This window comes from Rhinopithecus bieti, unplaced genomic scaffold, assembly GCF_001698545.2.
Source record: "Rhinopithecus bieti isolate Rb0 unplaced genomic scaffold, ASM169854v2 scaffold_35538, whole genome shotgun sequence".
NCBI classification, from domain to species: domain Eukaryota; kingdom Metazoa; phylum Chordata; class Mammalia; order Primates; family Cercopithecidae; genus Rhinopithecus; species Rhinopithecus bieti.
Genome location: NW_016815913.1, coordinates 1,786,728 through 1,806,041, shown reverse-complemented (window position 1 = coordinate 1,806,041; position 19,314 = coordinate 1,786,728). Strand labels below are relative to the sequence as shown.

Sequence of the window (19,314 nt, the reverse complement as noted above, 5' to 3'; positions counted from 1 at the left end):
CAGAGAAATGCGAATCAAAACCATGCTGAAAAGCCATCTTACACACATCAGAATGGCTACTATTAAAAAATCAAAAAATAACAAATGTTCACAAAGCTGTGAAGAGAAGGGAACACATAGACTGTTGGTGGGAATGTAAATTAGTTCAGCCACTGTTAAAGGCAATTTGGAGATTTCTCAAAGAAATTAAAGCAGAACTACCATTTAGCCCAGCAATCTTATTACTGGATATATATCCCCCAAAACACAGATCTTTCTACCAAAAACACACATGCTCTTGCATGTTCATTGCAGCACTCTTCACAATAGGAAAGACATGGAATCAACTTAGTTAACACCTCAGTGGTGGACTGGATAAAGAAAATGTAATATATATACACCATGGAATACTACGCAGCCATAAAAGAATGAAATTATGTTCTTTGCAGCAACATGGATACAGATGGAGGCCATTTCCCTAAGTGAATAATGCAGGAACAGAAAATCGAATACAAATACTGCATGTTCTCACTTTTAAGTTAGGGCTAAACACTGTGTACTCATGGGCGTTAAGACAGCAGTGAGAGACACTGGGTACTCCTAGAGTGGGGAGGGAGAAAAAGGAACAAGGGTTGAAAAACTATTGGGTACTATGCTCACAACCTGGCTGACAGGATCATTCATACCCAAAACCTCGGTGTCATGCAACATACCCAGGCAACAAACCTGCACGTGTACCCACTGAATCTAAATAAAAGTTGAAAAAAATTATTTTTCATGACGGATCAATATGCGATTTTTGGCATATAATATAGAAGGAGCTTATTTCAGGCCTCTATTTCTGCCTAACAACCCCCAAACAGTGTCTTAAACAATAATTTAATATTTCTCATAATTCCTTAGAATAGGAGCTCGGAAGTGGGCTTAGTTGGGTAGTTCTTTTGCTCCTTGTCAACTGGGGTCATTTACACAATTGTTTTCAGTTGGTGAGTAGATGAGATTAAAAAGTCCAAGGAGGTTTCTTGCACTTGTCTGGTGCCTCTGACCTCTCCATGTGACTCCACATGGACTTTCTCCCAACATAATAGAATATGAATTTCTTATATCATAAGAACTTCTTAAGTTAGAGCTAAACACTGGGTACATTTATAGTTCTTTTATAAGAACTTCTTGTAATATAGGAATATAACATAAGAAGTTCTTTGAGAGGTAAATAGTTTTACCTCTCTAAATAGCTTTGAAAGGTAAACAGTAGCTTCCAGGCCTCTTAAATATTAGGCCCAGAACTCTCATGGTGCCACTTTNTGGGATACATGTGCAGAATGTGAAGTTTTGTTACATAGGTATACACATGCCATGGTGGTTTGCTGCACCTATCAACAATTTACATTACGTATTTCTCCTCTCTCCCCTAGCCCCCAACCCCCGGCAGGCCCCAGTGTGTGATGTTCTCCTCCCTGTGTCCATGTATTCTCATTGTTCAACTCCCACTTATGAGTAAAAACATGCAGTGCTTGGTTTTCTGTTCCTGTGTTAGTTTACTGAGAATGATAGTTTCCATTTTCACCCATGTCCCTGCAAAGGACATGAACTCATCCTTTTTTATGGTTGCACAGTATTCCATGGTGTATATATGCCACATTTCTTTATCCAGTCTATCATTGATGCGCATTTGGGTTAGTTTCAGGTATTTGCTATTATGAACAGTGCTGCAATAAACATACGTGTGCGTGTGTCTTTATAGTAGAACAATTTATAATCCTTTGGGTATATACCAAGTAATGGGATTGCTGGATCAAATGGTATTTCTGATTCTAGATCCTGCAGGATCTGTCTTCCACAATGATTGAACAAATTTACACTCCCACCAACAGTGTAAAAGCGTTCCTATTCCTCCACATTCTCTCCAGCATCTGTTGTTTCCTGACTTTTTAATGATCACCATTCTAACTGGCATGAGATGGTATCTCATTGTGGTTTTGATTTGCATTTCTCTAATGACCGGTGATGATGAGCTTTTTTTCATGTTTGTTGGCCACATAAATGTCTTCTTTTGAGAAGTGTTTGTTCATATGCTTTGCCCACTCTTTGATGGGGTCGTTTGCTTTTTTCTTGTAAATTTGTTTAAGTTCTTTCTAGATTCTGGATATTAGCCCTTTGTCAGATGGATAGATTGCAAAAATTTTCTCCCATTCTGTAGGCTGCTTGTTCACTCTGATGATAGTTTATTTTACTGTGCAGAAGCTCTTTAGTTTAATTAGAACCCATTTGTCAACTGTGGCTTTTGTTGCCATTGCTTTTGGTGTTTTAGTCATGAAGTCTTTGCCCATGCCTATGACATGAATGGTATTGCCTAGGTTTTCTGCTAGGGTTTTTATGGTTTTAGGTCTTAAACATAAGTCTTTAATGCATCTTGAGTTGATTTTTGTGTAAGATGTAAGGAAGGCTTCCAGTTTCAGTTTTCTGCATATGGCTAGCCAGTTTTCCCAACACCATTTATTAAACAGGGAATCCTTTTCTCATTGCTTGTTTTTGTCAGGTTTGTCAAAGATCAGGTGGTTGTAGACGTGTGGCATTATTTCTAAGGCCTCTGTTCTGTTCCTCTGGTCTATATATCTGTTGTGTTACTAGTACCATGCTGTTTTGGTTACTGTAACCTTGTAGTATAGTTTGAAAACAGGTAGCGTGATGCCTCCAGCTTTATTCTTTTTGCTTAGCATTGTCTTGGCTATACAGACTCTTTTTTGGTTCCATACGAAATTTAAAATAGTTTTTGCTAATTCTGTGAAGAAAGTCAATGGTAGCTTCATGGGGATAGCACTGAATCTATAGATTACTTTGAGCAGTATGTCCATTTTCATGATATTGATTCTTCCTATCTATAAGCATGGAATTTTTCATTTGTTTGTGTCCTCTCTTATTTCCTTGAGCGGTGATTTGTAGTTCTCCTTGAAGAGGTCCTTCACATCCCTTGTAAGTTGTATTCCTAGGTATTTTATTCTCTTTGTAGCAATTGTGAATGTGAGTTCACTCATGAGTTGGCTCTCTGAGTGTCTATTGTTGGTGAATAAGAATGCTTGTGATTTTCGCACAGTGATTTTGTACCCTGAGACTTTGCTGAGGTTGCTTATCAGCTTAAGGAGATTTTGTGCTTAGACGATGGGGTTTTCTAAATATACAATCATGTCATCTGCAAACGGAGACAATTTGACTTCCTTTCTTTCTATTTGAATATCCTTGATTCTTTTCTCTTGCCTGATTGTCCTGGCCAGAACTTCCAATACTATATTGAATAGGAGTGATGAGAGAGGGCATCCTTGTCTTGTGCCGTTTTTCAAAAGGAATGCTTCCAGTTTTTGTCCATTCATTTTATGATATTGGCTGTGGGTTTGTTATAAATAGCTCTTATTATTTTGAGTTATGTTCCATCAATACCTAGTTTACTGAGAATTTTTAGCATGAAAGGGTGTTGACTTTCTCCAGATCAAATTGGTCAAAGAAAATTTCAAGACCAGCCTAAAGACAAAGGTAGAAGAAATAGATTTGACCTCTTGTTGGATGAAGGAATATGTATGTACCTGAAGGAAAGAAATTATGGCAGGCATCTTTGGAGACTACCTACCACAGAGTTCAAGGAATTAAGCGACATCACTATAATAAGACTCCTTCTTGCAAAATACTTTTCAATTGTTTATTCAGAAATATTGAGGGCCTATTACATGTCTGGCACTGCTCTAACATTAAAGGATGCAATCATGAACAAAAGCCTACTCGTTTTGAGCAACAGAAAAGATAGCCATATTTTGCAATAAAAGATACTTTATAAATGTCAGCAATTATTGTTGACTCTGAGGTGACAAAACAATACATCAATCATTTCTACTGACCTTTGCAGCATGGCCAAGCTATAGTGCACTAGTAACTCTAAGAAATTTCTATATTACTTTAGGATTGTGGGTCAAAAAAGTCTTATTTTCAATGTTTTAGTTACAGGAAAGCATAGAATGACCAGTTGGAATTATCTTCTATTTCTAGCTCATTATTCCAACAAAAGCATATGTTTTTATAGAGAAGAACATCCCTGCTGTTTGAAGACTAAGAGATGACAGGACTATAAAAAAATGGATAATGTCTGAGAATGGTTTTCAGAAATTTGATGAGGAATTTCCTGTAGAGTCTGGAGCAGAAAGACTAAGATGTTGTCTCAGTTGTTAAAGTCTAAGTATCCTTTTTCTTATTACTAAAAATATTTCTGCTTTGTTACATATAATACTCTTATTATATGTTATACAATATGTAATTCTCCTAATAAAAATATATTTATCATAAATGCCCAGATAAATAACTGGTAAGGTTTTAATGGTTGGCAATCCATCTAAATGAGAATTGATAGCTAGGTAGAGGAGATCAGGAGTATACCAGTGTGTGATGACTGTAAGCCATTGTGTTACCAGCCCAGCATCTACGCACAAAATATAGCACTCCTTCTTCCTCTGCCCTGTGAACGTGTCCCCATATTGAGCTCCGATGAGTCATGCTTGTACAATGGGACCCATTCCATTGACCACTGTTGGTTGGAACAGACGGGCACTTGATCCAGGTTGAGACAATTAGTTAAGATTAGGCCTGGGGGAAGTTAGTCTTTTTGATGTAACTAGACCTATTAGACACGTGTGAAGCTTGGGTACTGTGGTTTGGCATCTTCCACCTACCATTTCCCCCAGCAAAGCAGAGGAATCCATTCTGCAAAGACAAAGAAAGAAGAATGTCAGAAATACACATCTAGTAAGTGAGGATCCTTCTGCCTTTTTAGTGCCTGGGTCCAGTACCTGCCTGCCCTTGACTTCTGCGAGGCCCCATGTACCTTCCTAATAAATTCCCTTTTTCTCTTTCAGCTATAATCAGAGGATACTCATCAGAGTTTAAGGAGAGCAGTCACAGGGGAGGAGGTAAAGTAGACCAGAACTAGATAGGGGAACCAGTAGAAGAATATAACAAATGGGGGTCAATAGCAAGGTGGTCCATGACAAAATAAAGCAGAAATATATGTGCCAAGGACTCCAGACTGTCACTCATACACTGTTACATTCCTTCTGTGTGGCCTGGACCAACCTACAGCAACAAGAGATCAAGTAGGAATTTTTTTTATATTTCTCTCCTCTGTATCTGATAAACATTCTCTCTGTATGTGGTTTAGCCCCAATCTTTAAAAAACAAATAAAACTTATTTTCTTAAAAAACAAAAAAAAATCCTATTTTCTCCTTTCTCAACCAAACAACTTGAAAGAAGATAAACTGCACTCTCACCCTTACTTGGTTAAATGATTATCTTCCCCCTACCCAGCTTTTATGAGCATTTCCTGGCTCCTCAGTCTCTCTCATTACCATGTGACATTGCCCCCAGATAATTCTACCTAAACAATATCTTTCCAATCTATTCCCTCCTCTATATTTCCTCCTCAGTAGCCCTACCTCAGGCCCTCATCCTTTCTTACTGAGACCTGTGAAATAGTCTTCTAATTGGTCTCCCTGTCCCAACCCTTCCTCTTTCTAATCCATTCTGTATAATATTACCAAAACTATCTTTCTAAAACATAAATATGACTGGGTTCACTGTTATTTAAAAACCTTGTAAGTCTTCATGTTGCTTTAGACAAAATCTATAGTTTTGCTGTCAATACTACCTTAAATCTTATCCCCAATTTATTTTTTTTTTAAGTTTTAAACCTATCCTTATGTATTACACTGCTATGGACTGAATGTTTGTGTCTCTCCAAACTTTGTATGTTGAAACCTTAATCCCCAGCATGATGGTCCCTGGAGATGGTCTAAGAGGTAACTAGGTCATGAGTGGAGCCCTCATGTTGGGATCAGTGCACTTATTATAAGAGGAGACATGAGAAAACTTAGTTTCTCTCTCTCTCTCTCCTTCTCTCTCTCTCTCTCTCTCTGTGTGTGTGTGTGTGTGTGTGTGTGTGTGTGTGTGTGTGTCTGTCTGTCTTTCTGTCTGTCTGTGTCTCAGCCGTGGGAGGATATAGCAACTGTCTGCAAGCCATGAAACAAACCATCACCAGACAACAGACCTGCCAACGTCTTCATCTTGGACTTCCCAACCTCCAGAATTGTGAAAAATAAATGTTTGTTGTTTAAGCCGCCCAGTATATGGTGTTCTTATTATAACAGCCTGAGCTGACTAAGACACATACCCTACATTACAATGGCATATTCCCAAACACACCACTTTTTATGCTTTCATGCTTTTACTGTTGTTCCCTTTGCCTAAAATGCCTTTCCCCCATACATACCATCCCTCCTTTCTGTCTCACGAATTCTTTAAAATTCCTGTCCATGAAATTTTACTTGTATTTTTAGCTGCTGATATTGCTTGTAACAGATATATTTGCTTGTGGTGTTAATAGAGTATTCACTGCACTATATAGCATGATTTACAAAATATTCCTGCTGAAGTATAAACCTCTGGAAGCCCAAAAAATCATATTATTGTTTATCTTTTTAACACCTAGAGATATTCCTTAAAATACTACATAAATATTTACTAATTTAAATTAAATTAGTAGTCAACTTGCAGGTTAAAATGACATTTCTATTCCCTATGATTTATACATTGACATAGAAATGCTTTTATTTTTAAAACAACAAGCCAATCATCACTTATTATTCATTTAATAATTGTTCATTTTATTCTTCTAACATATATTATTTCATAAGTCAATTGTGCAGCAGTAGCTTCAAAGTCCTTAATATAATAATTTTTATTTAAACAGTGAACAAAAGTTCCAGGGTTGGCAGTAGTCAATAGACCCAGCTCATTATTTTCACTCCAATGGATGCTGCAGTACCCAAATAAAATAACAACTCTGATATTTTTTTGATTTGATATTTTATTTTATTTTAACTTTTAAGTTCAGGGGTACACGCACAGGATGTGCCGGTTTGTTACATATGCAAATGTGTGTTATGGGGTATGTTGTACAGATTATTTCATCATGCAGATATTAAGCCTAGTGACCATCAGTTATTTTTGCTGATCTGTGTGTCCATGGGTTCCCATCACTTAGCTTCCACTGATAAGTGAGAACATGCAGTATTTGGTTTTCTGATCCCGTGTTAATTTAAGGATAACAGCCTCCAGCTCCATCCATGTCCCTCCAAAGGACATGATCTCATTTTTTATAGCTGCATAGTATTCCATGGTGTGATACATATTTTCTTTGTACCACACCACATTTTCTTTGTCCAGTCTATCACTGATGGGCATTTGGGTTGATTCCATGTCTTTGCTACTGTGAATATGGCTGCAATGAACATAGACGTGAATGTTATATTTATAATAGAATGATTTATATTCCTTTGGTTATATACCCAGTAATGGAATTGCTGGGTCAAATGGCATTTCTGGTTCTAGGTATTTGAGGAATTGCCACACTGTCTTCTGCAATGGTTGAACTAATTTACACTCCCACCAACAGTGTAAAAGTGTGCCTTTTCTCCTCAGCCTTGCCAGCATCTATTTTTTTTTTGACTTTTTAATAATAGCCATTCTGATTGGTGTGAGGTGGTATCTCATTGTGGTTTTGATTTGGATTTATCTAATCATCAGTGATGTTGAGCCTTTTTTCTTATGTTTGCAGGCTGCATGTATGGCTCCTTTTGAGAAGTGCTTGTTTGTGTCCTTTGTCCACTTGTTAATGGGGTTGTTTGGTTTTTTCTTGTAAATCTGTTTAAGTTCCTTGTAGATGCTGGGTATTAGACCTTTGTAAATCTGTTTAAGTTCCTAATAGATACTAGATATTTGTCAGATTCACAGTTTGCAAAAATTTTTTCCATTCTGTATGTTGTCTGTTTACTCTGCTGATAGTTTCTTTTGCTGTGTGGGAACACTTTAATTAAAGTAGATTCCATTTGTCCATTTTTGCTTTTGTTGCAAATGCTTTTGGCATCTTCGTCTTGAAATCTTTGCCTGTGCCTGTGTCCTGAATGGTATGGCCTAGGTTTTCTTCTAGGGTTTTATAGTTTGGGGTTTTACATTTAAGTCTTTAATCCATCTTGAGTTTATTTTTGTATATGGTGTAAGGAAGTGGTCCAGTTTCAATTTTCTGCATATGGCTAACCAGTTCTCTCAGCACTATTTATTAAATAGGTAATCATTTCCCCATTGCTTGTTTTTGTCAGGTTTGTGGAAGATCAAAAGCTTAAGCTGATAAGCAATTTCAGCAAAGTCTCAATTCCTTCAATCAAATAGTCTGTTCTTGTACCAGTACCATGCTGTTTTGATAAATGTATCCCTATACTATTGTTTGAAATTTGGTAGTGTGATGCCTCTCACTTTGTTCTTTTTGCTTAGGATTGCCTTGGCTATTCGGGCTCTTTTTTTGTTCCATGTGAATTTTAAAGTAGTTTTTTTCTCGTTCTATGAAGAATGTCAATGGTAGTTTAATTGAATTTAATTGAATGGTAGTAGAATTGCATTGAATCTATAAACTGCTTTGGGCAGATTTGCCATTTTATGAAAATTGATTCTTCCTATCCATGAGCATGGAATGTTTTTCAATTTTGTGTGTGTGTCATTTCTGATTTCTTTTAGCAGTGGTTTGTAGTTCTCCTAGAAGAGCTCCTTCACTTCCCTTGTTAGCTGTATTCCTAGGTATTTATTTTCTTTGTAGCAATTGTAAGCAGGAGTTCATTCATGATTTGGCTCTCAGCTTGACTGTTGTTGGTGTATAGGCGTGCTAGTGATTTTTGCACGTTAATTTTGTATCCTGAGACAGCTGAAGTTGCTTATCAGCTTAAGAAACTTTTGAGCTGAGGCAATGAGGTTTTCTAGATATAAAGTCATGTCATCTGCAAACAAAGATAGTTTCACTTCCTCTCTTCCTATTTGAATACACTTTATTTCTTTCTCTTGCCTGATTTCCCTGGCCAGACCTTCCCACACTATGTTGAGTTGGAGTAGTGGGAAAGTACCGACTTGTCTTGTGCTGGTTTTCAAGAGGAATACTTCCAGCTTTTGCCCTTTTGGTATGATATTGGTTATGGGTTTGTTATATATGGCTCTTATTATTTTTAGGTATATTGTTTCAATACCTGGTTTATTGAGAGTTTTTAACATGAAGTGATGTTGAATTTTATCAAAAGCCTTTTCTGCATCTATTGAGATAATCAAGTGGCTTTTTTCTTTAGTTCTGCTTATATGATGAATCACATTTATTGATTTGCATATGTTGAGTCAACCTTGCATGCTGGGGTTGAAGCCTACTTGATTGTAGTGGACAAGCTTTTTGATGTGCTGCTGGATTTGGTTTGCCAGTATTTTGTTGAGGACTTTTGCATGAATGCTCAACAAAGATATTGGCCTGAAGTTTCTTTTTTTGTTATGTCTCTGCCAGGTTTTGGTATCAGGATGATGCTGGCCTCATAGAATGAGTTGGGGGAGGAGTCTCTCCTTTTTAATTTTTTGGAATAGTTTCAATAGCAATGGTAACTCTGGTGTTTTTTAAATATTTACAGTTTATTTTAAATAACCACAGATTTCACAAACAAACCTGAAATTAAATATTTTATACATTTCAAATCCAAAATATGTAAGCTTAATACAGAACTGCAAATATAAATGTATTTTAAGATAAATATTCATTAGCAGATAGTAAAATTAATTTTATTCAAAACATAAACACCATATTAAGATAAAGAAAATTAATCATAAAATTTTTTGCTATTAAGTAATGGTCTAAACATGAAAGTGTTTATATTGTAAAACAAATTAGCCAGCATATTCTAGAAATAATCAAAACTTGGTGAAAAGAAGTTTGCTCCAAATAATTCTCTGTTCCAAAAGTATTAAGGCTGAGGGGAGCAACCTAAGACTATAGACTTTATACCTAAATGATTTTCCACCTTAAAAATTTTCCACCTGCTCCTATTTTGTGATTTGCTGAACCCTTCCAATTGCTTCCTAGGTCTAAGTTGTCTGGAATAATATTCTGGTTGTTAACAGTTGTATGAAGTTAGTATAGCTTTAATGTTTCTGCCAAATGTCATTACTTCATCTCTCAAACTGAGCCCTGGAAATAGCTGGAATCATCTTACATAGACCTTTGATGACCTCAAATGAAGAAATGGCAAAAGCAAAGATATAACAACTGATGGAACTCTTCTATGCTTTGTTATTCAGATTTTATAAATATTACTGACAAAATCTACCAACATTTGTTTCATTTGAGACGTGAGGCTATATTATGAATAAGTAAAAATGATTAGATATTTACATGACCCAGATTTTTTAGTTCTGTTAACCAATAGGTTATTTCATTTTGATCATAAAAAGTCAACTAGCCATATAGACACAGCAATGACATAAATCAGAAACCTGAAAATAATCAAAGAATCTCGCTGGTATCCAATTCAGAATCAGAGTGAAAACAGATCAGAGGCCGTTGCTCATTACCGTCCTGCCAGCTCCTCTTCCACCCATGCAGAAACTGCATGTGCTTATGTGAATGAATGTGTGTAAATGTGTGCTTTTACGTTCTCATATGTAAAATCAGTTCTTGTTCACAGATTCAGTAACCATGAATTTACCTACTCGTTAAATTTTATTTGTAACCCCAAATCAATATTCCAAGAAATTTTGTGTTAATTTGTGGACATGCACAGAGCAGCGAAAAATTTGAGTTGTCCAAGGCGCTGGTTTGCAGCTGAGGTAGAACAAGGCAATGTGCTGCCTTCATGTTTCTGCTCTCATACAGAGGTGACCAGAAAACACAGGCAGTCAGGGCAGTGCTGGGTAGTGTGAGAAGCTCCAGCCCCGGGGCCAGGTGGATGGGGCTCGAATCCCAACTCTGGCACCTGTTAGTATGGCAACACAGGCATGTCACTTGGCACTTCTCAATCTCCTTATCTCTTTTGTAAAATAAAGAGAATAGAATCCACCAGAATGAGTTTTTAAGATTAAATAAGATATTTGATTCATACATATTTTCTCTAAGAGTTAATTCACTGTTTGCACTAATTCAACATTTTCAGCAACTTTACAGAACATAACTACTATGAATATCAAGAATCTACTGTATCTCGACATTGGTGGTGAGAATCTGAGACATCTTAGTGACTTCCAGTTTTGCACTTTGAGAGGACTGAGGGAGATCATTCTCACCCCAAGTGTATATGTCCTTATTTGGACACATGCTTCAATATTATCATATGGTTTGCCAATTTAACTGCAGAAATTAATCTAGCTTTTATAGTTGATCAAATTCCATTTCTATTTGCTATAGAAGATTGTTTATGGAATCACTCAGCTACCCACTGACCGCTGTTTTTCTCTTGATCATGTTACTATCTAATATTTACCCTAGGCTTGGGTCTTTTACAAAAGTATTAATTATCATGTAGCAGTTAATAGCAATTTCTGGCTTCATGTCGGATTTTCCAGCTGGCTAATGACTGACTGTGCTTGAGTTAGATGTAAGCCAAAATATAGGAAGTTGAATAAAATCAAGGACTTATCTACTTTAATTAAACAGAAAAATAACACTTTTAAATTAGAAACAAATTATATGCTGTTGATATATAAGTAACTCTTGTACCTCATAATAAGATTACTAAATTAAATATAATTTAAATGGACAAGATTGAAACAGACCATTTAAAAAGTTATACAACTGTCCAATAAGCACATGAAAAGATGCTCAATATCATTAGACATCAGAGAAATGCAGAATAAAATCACCATGAAATACCATGCACATCCACTAGAATGACTAAAATTATAAAGACTGACAATACCAAGTGTTGACAGGAATGTCGAAAAACTACAACTCTCCTACTTTACTAATAGAAATGTAAAAATGACACAACTAGTTTGGAAACGAATCACCAGTTTCGTATAAAGTTAAACAAGTACTTATCATCTACCCAGAAAATCAACTCCTGGGTGATTACCTCAGAAAAATTAAAACATATGTCCACACAAAGACTCAGACACAAAAGTTCATAGCAGCTTTATTTGTCATAGCCAAAAACTGGAAACGACCCAAATGTGAACAACAGGCGAATGAATAAACAATTTGTGATATATTCATACAATGGAATTTAAAAATAAAAATGGACTACTGATACGTACAACAACATAAATGAATCTTAAAACCGTGATGCTGAATGATAGCAGCAAATATAAAACAGTACAAACTGTGTGATTCCATTTATATGAAATTCTAGAAAAGACAAAACTAATCTATGACAACAGAAAGCAGACCAGTGTTTGCCAGGGTCAGATGGGGATGGGAAGAAGAAGGTTGCAAAGGATCATGAGAGAATGATGGGCTTTATGGAAATGTCCTGTACCTTGGTTGCAGTGATGGTTACATGGACACAGGTAATTTTCAAACCTCATTGAACTGTACTCTTTAAATGGGTGGATCACCAGGTCAGGAGATCAAAACCATCCTGGCTGACACGGTGAAACCCCGTCTCTACTAAAAATACATTTAACTTTATGCAAATTATACCTCCAAGTTTATTAAAAAATTATTTATGGCTATGATTGTAATTCTATAAGAGAGAATTAGGAACAAAGAAAGAGATAGAGGATAGGGGAGAAGAGAAAATGAAATAATCTGTGAGGAGAAATAGAAGGAAAGTACATAAAGACAAGAGATGAGGTAGAAGTAGTATGATTTACAAAGCCTTCAAAATTCTCAGGGGCTTTGAATGGCAGAAATAAACGTAAAACTCATGTGGTAGGATGAGCAACTCACTTTTCTCTGCCCTTTAATCCTCTGCCTTTTGGCCTAAGTTAATACATTTTGAATAGTTTCCTTCAAATAAGTAGTCTAATGCCCATATATACTATGTTTAAATTATTCACCTGTTAGTTATTGATGAAGTATAACCCTTTTTTTTTAAAGGGTATTTAAAAGGGTAGAATAACTACCCTTTTAAAATATCCTATCTGTAAAAAACAAAAATAAAATGATGCCTACTCCAGTAGAGAGTAGCAACTCAAATCCTAAACCGGTTGGGTGTTCTTTTTCCCCACTCTGGTTCACTGTTACTACATGAAGTATTCATGAGCTAGTTAAATAAACACACGGTAGTGTGTGATATGTTTCAGACTTTGGAGTAGATACCAAAGACACACAAAAATTTGACCAAAACACTGACTGTTCTGTAAAAGAGTTTTTGAGACAAAGATAATTACAGTAAAAGTGATAACCACAGAGGCATGTTTTCAGTCATTTATGTGCATTAGAATCTCCAAGGCGGCCGGGCGCGGTGGCTCATGCCTGTAATCCCAGCACTTTGGGAGGCCGAGGCGGGTGGATCACCAGGTCAGGAGATCGAGACCATCCTGGCTAACATGGTGAAACCCTGTCTCTACTAAAAATACAAAAAATTAGCCGGGTGTGGTGGTGGCGCCTGTAGTCCCAGCTACTCAGGAGGCTGAGGCAAAAACAAACAAACAAAAAAGAATCACCAAGGCAATCAATACAATGAAATTCTGTGTTCTGCATTCAGAAATTATGATTTGTGCAGACTGGGCGGGAATCTGAGGATTCTATATTCAATGTTTTCCAGCTGATTCCTATGGACACTAAAACTTCAGACACACGACATAGGATTTTATGGCAGCAACAGGGATTACCAAAGCCCACCTAGCATGGCCAGTTCAAAGGAAGAGCTTCTTATTCTGGTTAAAGAAGGAGGAATATGGCAAGGAGGGGGGTTAAATTCTCAAAAATGTGAGAACTGTATAAATTGTTAAGTGAACGTATATTAAAAGACACAAAGTGGCAGCAATGAGGACTGTCAAAGTCAGAAAATGGAGAGTTTTACATTAGTTAATTAAGGTGATTTTTTAAAAGGGTTGGTCTGATCAGAGACGGCCTGGAGATGACAGGGTCAGTTGCTCAGCTTTTCTTATCATTAGTGATTTCTCTGGTTTTTTACCCCATGTGCCAAACTGAGAAAAAGCCACTTCGTAGGTATCCAACAGCAACATCTTCAGACTCATTGGCTCAGTCCACAAACCTATATTGCGCAACTCAACTTGACTCTGCCTTCTGTACCATTTCTCCTAGACTCTCAACCTTTTGTTCAGTTTTCTGCTCTCTTTATTTTAATCAGGAATATAGGTGGTTTAGTCATCTCTCCCAAACAAGGTTCGTCCTCAAACTTTGTCTTCTCTTACTCCTAGCAGTCAGAGCTCAAGGTCACTCCAGTCTCCTCTGGTCAACATTTTCCCCAAAAGATCTGCATCCAATAACCTTAAGGAGGTTTAGACATCTAGGTGACTGTAGCTAGAAAACCTTTTACATTTGGTGATGTAAATCGCTGAAAACACACAGAGTTTTTATTTTCATTGGCCACTATATTCTATCTAGTAAATTGTTGAATCTTTTAAGTATTCAAAGGAAGTTCTACACATACCTCACTTAGAAGGCATTTATTTCAGTTGAGTTCAATTATAATTAATTTAAAGCATAGACTATATTTTATAATCTTTGGAACTATCTAAGAAAAAAAATCAATGTTAATGAAAGATGTAGCAAAAATGTAGGTGCTTTGCAAATTTTTCTTAGGTAATGTAATGTTGACTTATATTATCGTTATGGAGGATTTGTAGAGGGTTTTTTCAGTTTTTTGTTGTTGTTTTTGTTTGGGGGAAGTTTCTGCTTAAAAAATTTCAGTCCTGTTCAGAGTGTGCCCCAAAGATGACTGCTATTTTTATGTTGGTGGATGACAAAGAAAATGTTCTCTTGGCTAATAGCTAATGCCTAAAGCAGTTTTATGAGGTGTGTGAATTTATGTGCGCTTAAAGCTGGCCTGAAATATCTCCCTGGAAGGTATTATGCTGATTATTCTTTCAGTTCACTAAATACCTAAAGTTATATCAAACACTGGCTTGTGTCTTCAGAGTACACTGTCCACTCACATCTTTCTTGGTCTTGACCTTGATTCTTTTATAAAGCCTTCTCTAACTTCTATCTTCACCCAAGTTCATCCTTCCCTCCTCTGAAACCTTCCAAGCCCTTTATTTATACCTTTTCATTCCTTTTACTTTACGCCTTTTAACTTAGAATTCTAGATTAGAGGAATATCAAAACAGGAACACAAGCACAGAGAAAAATTCAGATCACAGGTTAAAGCAACTAGTATGGGGCACAACACCTGAATCACCTAATGTCAGAACAGGAGCTCTTGAATCCCATGTATAGGAAAAGGGACTGCACCTATTCCCCTTGACAATATGTTCTTCTACTAATCAGTTTTAGAGAGTATTCTTCCAAAATGGCACAGCCAGCAAGCATTACTGACACCTACAAGGTGCCTGGATTGCTATACAAATCATAAATTGTAAAAGTTGCCCATTTTGCTGATTGAAAGTCAGAAGCAGGGGAAGGACTAAGAAGCTCCAACTCACGAAAGCATTCATAGGATGCAAGACCAGTGTTTGGCTGGGTCCTTAAGACATTAAGGTGTCAGCAAGTTTAGACTTTCACAAGCTAGAGAGCTCTTGCTATGATTCTGAATTTAATTAGGAAGTTCATGGCCATAATAAAGAAATGAAACAATATGACCTTTCATGGAACCTCTGATAAAGGGGGTTTATTTTGGTTAAACTTGAGGTTCATAGAAAAAAATGAGTCCAAATTTGTTTACTGTAACTATATCCTCCAACTATACACTTTTCCAAGGGCAAGAGTGATTTGTATTTGGAGTAACTAAAAGAGGCAAATGCAGTCTTACAACACTTTAGCACTTCATAGACCTACTCTGTTTCTCCCTGTAACCACACAAACTGACAGCTCTATTTCTCAGGAAGATTTTGTTGCAACAGCTTTTAGTCTTGTCATACCTAGCTTTCCTTTGTTCTGTATATGGTTTTGGAACTAATATTCTAGAGTCCAAACTAGTTAGATAATAGAGAATTATGGGCACACTTGTGAAGGTTTAACAAGAGGCATGAAAAGGTTCAAGCACTTAGGATGAAAAGTTTCACAAGACCAGTTTCTCATGCCAGATTTCTGATACTATACTTCCTGTTTATTTGGAGTCAGGGCTACTGGGAAAATATCCATTCTTGTGATAACTGTACTTAAACTTTGAATAGTAATTAAAACCCAGAAGCTGTGGCATAATCTAAGACTATCTGGTGTCTGGGGAGAAAGTCCCTGTTTCTTTCTCTTTCTTCAATTGAGTTTTTACATTTTTTAAAATGATGAACAGAAAATATGTTGAAGTCATTTCAATCATTTTATTGCTATTTATTATAACTTTAATGCATGCAGAAATTACTATCTAGTAGGAGAGATAACACATAAACATCAGTGTTCTGAATATCACCCAATATATAATAAGTAAAATGTAAATGAAACAAGGTAAATGCAATTGGTAGCCGGGAGATAAGGGTCAACCTTGGGTGAGATAGACTCTGTAGTGCTTAAGTAAGTGTTGAAAGGCGATGAAAGGGTTTTATACTGAAGACTTTCGGCTTGGTTGAAGAAGGAAAGCATGCTTGAAGAAGAAGGAAAGCATGATGGGAGTCGAGGGAACAATATAAACAGAACTATGCAGACCAAAGACCCAGTGTATATGTATGAGAATTATGAATAGGACATAAGCCATTACACTGGTTTTGTGTTTGATATTTCTGAATATTAAAAGCCATTTGGAGTCCAGGGAGTTGAAAGCCAACTTAGTGAGTCTGAACTTTCCTCAGTCACTCACAAAAGACATTACAGTATAGCGGTTAAGAGCCTAGGTGCTGCCGCCCCCCGCCACTCCCCACACACATTCAGCCCCACATCCTGCATTGATGGGTGGAAGAGGGCAACCTTGGATTCCTGAACTTACAGCTCATAAGCCGTGTGATCTTGGATGAGCTGCTGAACTCCAGCAGACTCAGTGCTCTTCACAGTTACGCGATAATACTAGCTACCTCATCGGATTATTGTAAGGATTAATTAAGTCTATCCGTTTAGAACTCAGGACTGCTTAGAGCCTTGCCTGACACACTGTAAGCCCTCCATAATTGCTAGCTGTTGTTATTGAGCAGTGAAATAATATAACCAAAGTGAAGTAATTTAACACCAAAGCAACGTATTTAAAAAATATTTAGGGAAGGTGTTAAAATGTATTAGAGAGGGATGACTCTATAAGAAATGAGACCAATAAAGAGAATACTATTCATTTATTAAGTATGTGGTAATTAAAGACTAAACTAAGGTCACAGCAGGAGGAATACAGAGAAAGAGAAAGATGCCAAAAATATTTCAAAGGTAGGTTGTTAGGACTGGAGAACTGATTGTCTAAGGGAGGAAATAAAAAGCAGTGAGTCAAGGATGGCTCCAAGATTTCATTACCAAGGAAATGGAACTTCTTTTAGAAAAACCAAGAATGAAATTAGTAGAGTAAGAGACAGTTTAAGTGAAAAGTCATTAGTTCAGTTTTAAGCATGATGAGTTTGAGGTGCCTATGACATTCAGGGGAGACGTTCACAAGACTCCTAACAATGCAGAACTGGAGCCCAGGAAGGAGAAGCCTGGAATGGGTGTGTGAACCATCACCTTGAAGGTGGTAAAATAGAATATAAATGCGTAGTTTTAGATAGAGAGAGAAGGAAAAGGGAGAAACTAGGATATGACTTTGGAGAACATCAATCTTTGGGGCAGGGACAAAAAAGAGTCATCAACATTTTCAGAGAGAAAACAATCTGGGATAAGAAAGGAGCACTCTTCCAGAGGCCAAAGAATAAATGTTTCTAAGAAGTATGCATTAGTTATCAAAGGATAAATGCCAGGGAGTTCAAAGAAGATCATTATTCATAAGAGTTTGTTGTGTTTATACCCTGGAAATTTATTGTAGATTCTTGATAATAGATTCAAAGAATAGTGAAGAGAATGCAGATTGCAAGGACTAAAGGAATAAGTCATAACGGAAGATAAAGACAACATATATAGATTGTATTTTTGGGACATAAAATGATTAACCTAAAGGAGATTGAACAATGGTCTTAAATAAGCAAAAGGTCTAAGAGATGATTAAGTTTGATATGGTTTTTATTCATTGTTTGTGTCAAGGCAAGTGCGAAGGGGTGATGTGTGTGGGCACTCACCAGTGAGAACAGAAGCGCAGGCAAGCCCAAACAGAACAGAGGCTGGCTTGTGGGAGACATTAGTGAAGAAAAGCTGAATAAGTCCTGTTTTAAAAGACTGGGAGATCTAAGAATGTTTATGAAAAGAAGAGAAAGAGCCAGTAAAAAGGCAGAGAGATGCTAACAGAAGAGATAAGGAAAATCATCAATTGAATAATTTTATGGAAGAAGTTTAAAAATAGTGGTAGATCCAGGGTGCGGTGAATTGCACCTGTAATCCCAGCTACTCAAAAGGCTGAAGTGGGAGGATAGCTTGAGCCCAAGGGTTCAAGTCCAGCCTGGGAAATACAGCAAAACTCCCAGCTCAGGAGAAAAAAAAATGGTTGTGGAAAGAGCACAAGTGTAAGTGACACATTATCCCCCTGCAATGAAAGAAAACAAAGAAGTGAAGATCAAGAGGAATATGAGGTTATGGGGAATGAGTGGCAGCAGATATGTCTGAGGATGAGGGGAGAAAAACTGCAATAGCTTGCAATGCCCAGTAAATCCAGAAGGAGGAGAGTCATCTGCTTAGAGTGAGTGAGCGGCCATGAGAGTGGAAGTTGAAAGCATAGAAAATCTAAAACAGCTGCTATGAGGAATGCAATAAGAATTTAACAAGCAATGAATAAGAAAAGAATTGACAAGTAGCATTAAGAACCCAAATGAGGTGATATAGCATGAATTTGCAATGGACCAAGTCTGCACAGTGTCGTGACTTTCCATAAGACCAAGCAGGTTACCTCATTTTATCGCCTCATCAATTGTTCCTCAACACATACTTTCCTTTGCAACTTTTTTCAATCTATTTAAATGAATCCAGAAATGAAATAAAAGCCCACAATATTTGATAAAATTCTGCATATCATAATACAAGAAAGATAAAATAGTATTTAACCTAGTATAGTAAGTTTGCTTTTTCCCTCTGTGATTCTTGTACTCATAATATCATATTAGTGAATGACCAAATTTTCTGGTCTATTTAAATAAGATTATAAAAAAGTGCTCATAAAATGACCAAAATAAGTTTTATTTTTTAAAAAAATTTCAACCTTAATTTTAAATTCAGGGTTACATGTGCAGGTTTTTTACATGGGTATATTGTGTGATACTGAGGTTTCAGACACATGCTTAATTTAACTGACATTCATATTTTATTCCAAGGATTGACAAAATAAATC

At 36.6% G+C, this 19,314-nt stretch overlaps 1 long non-coding RNA gene across 1 annotated transcript in view; it reads right to left on the bottom strand.

Annotated features, from left to right (window-relative positions):
• Nucleotides 1–19,314, bottom strand: part of LOC108516581 (uncharacterized) — a 132,948-nt gene that overhangs the window by 45,147 nt on the left and 68,487 nt on the right. The window contains exon 3 of the long non-coding RNA XR_001881871.1: nt 4,692–4,722. This is a non-coding gene — a long non-coding RNA (uncharacterized LOC108516581). The remainder of the gene's footprint in view (nt 1–4,691; nt 4,723–19,314) is intronic.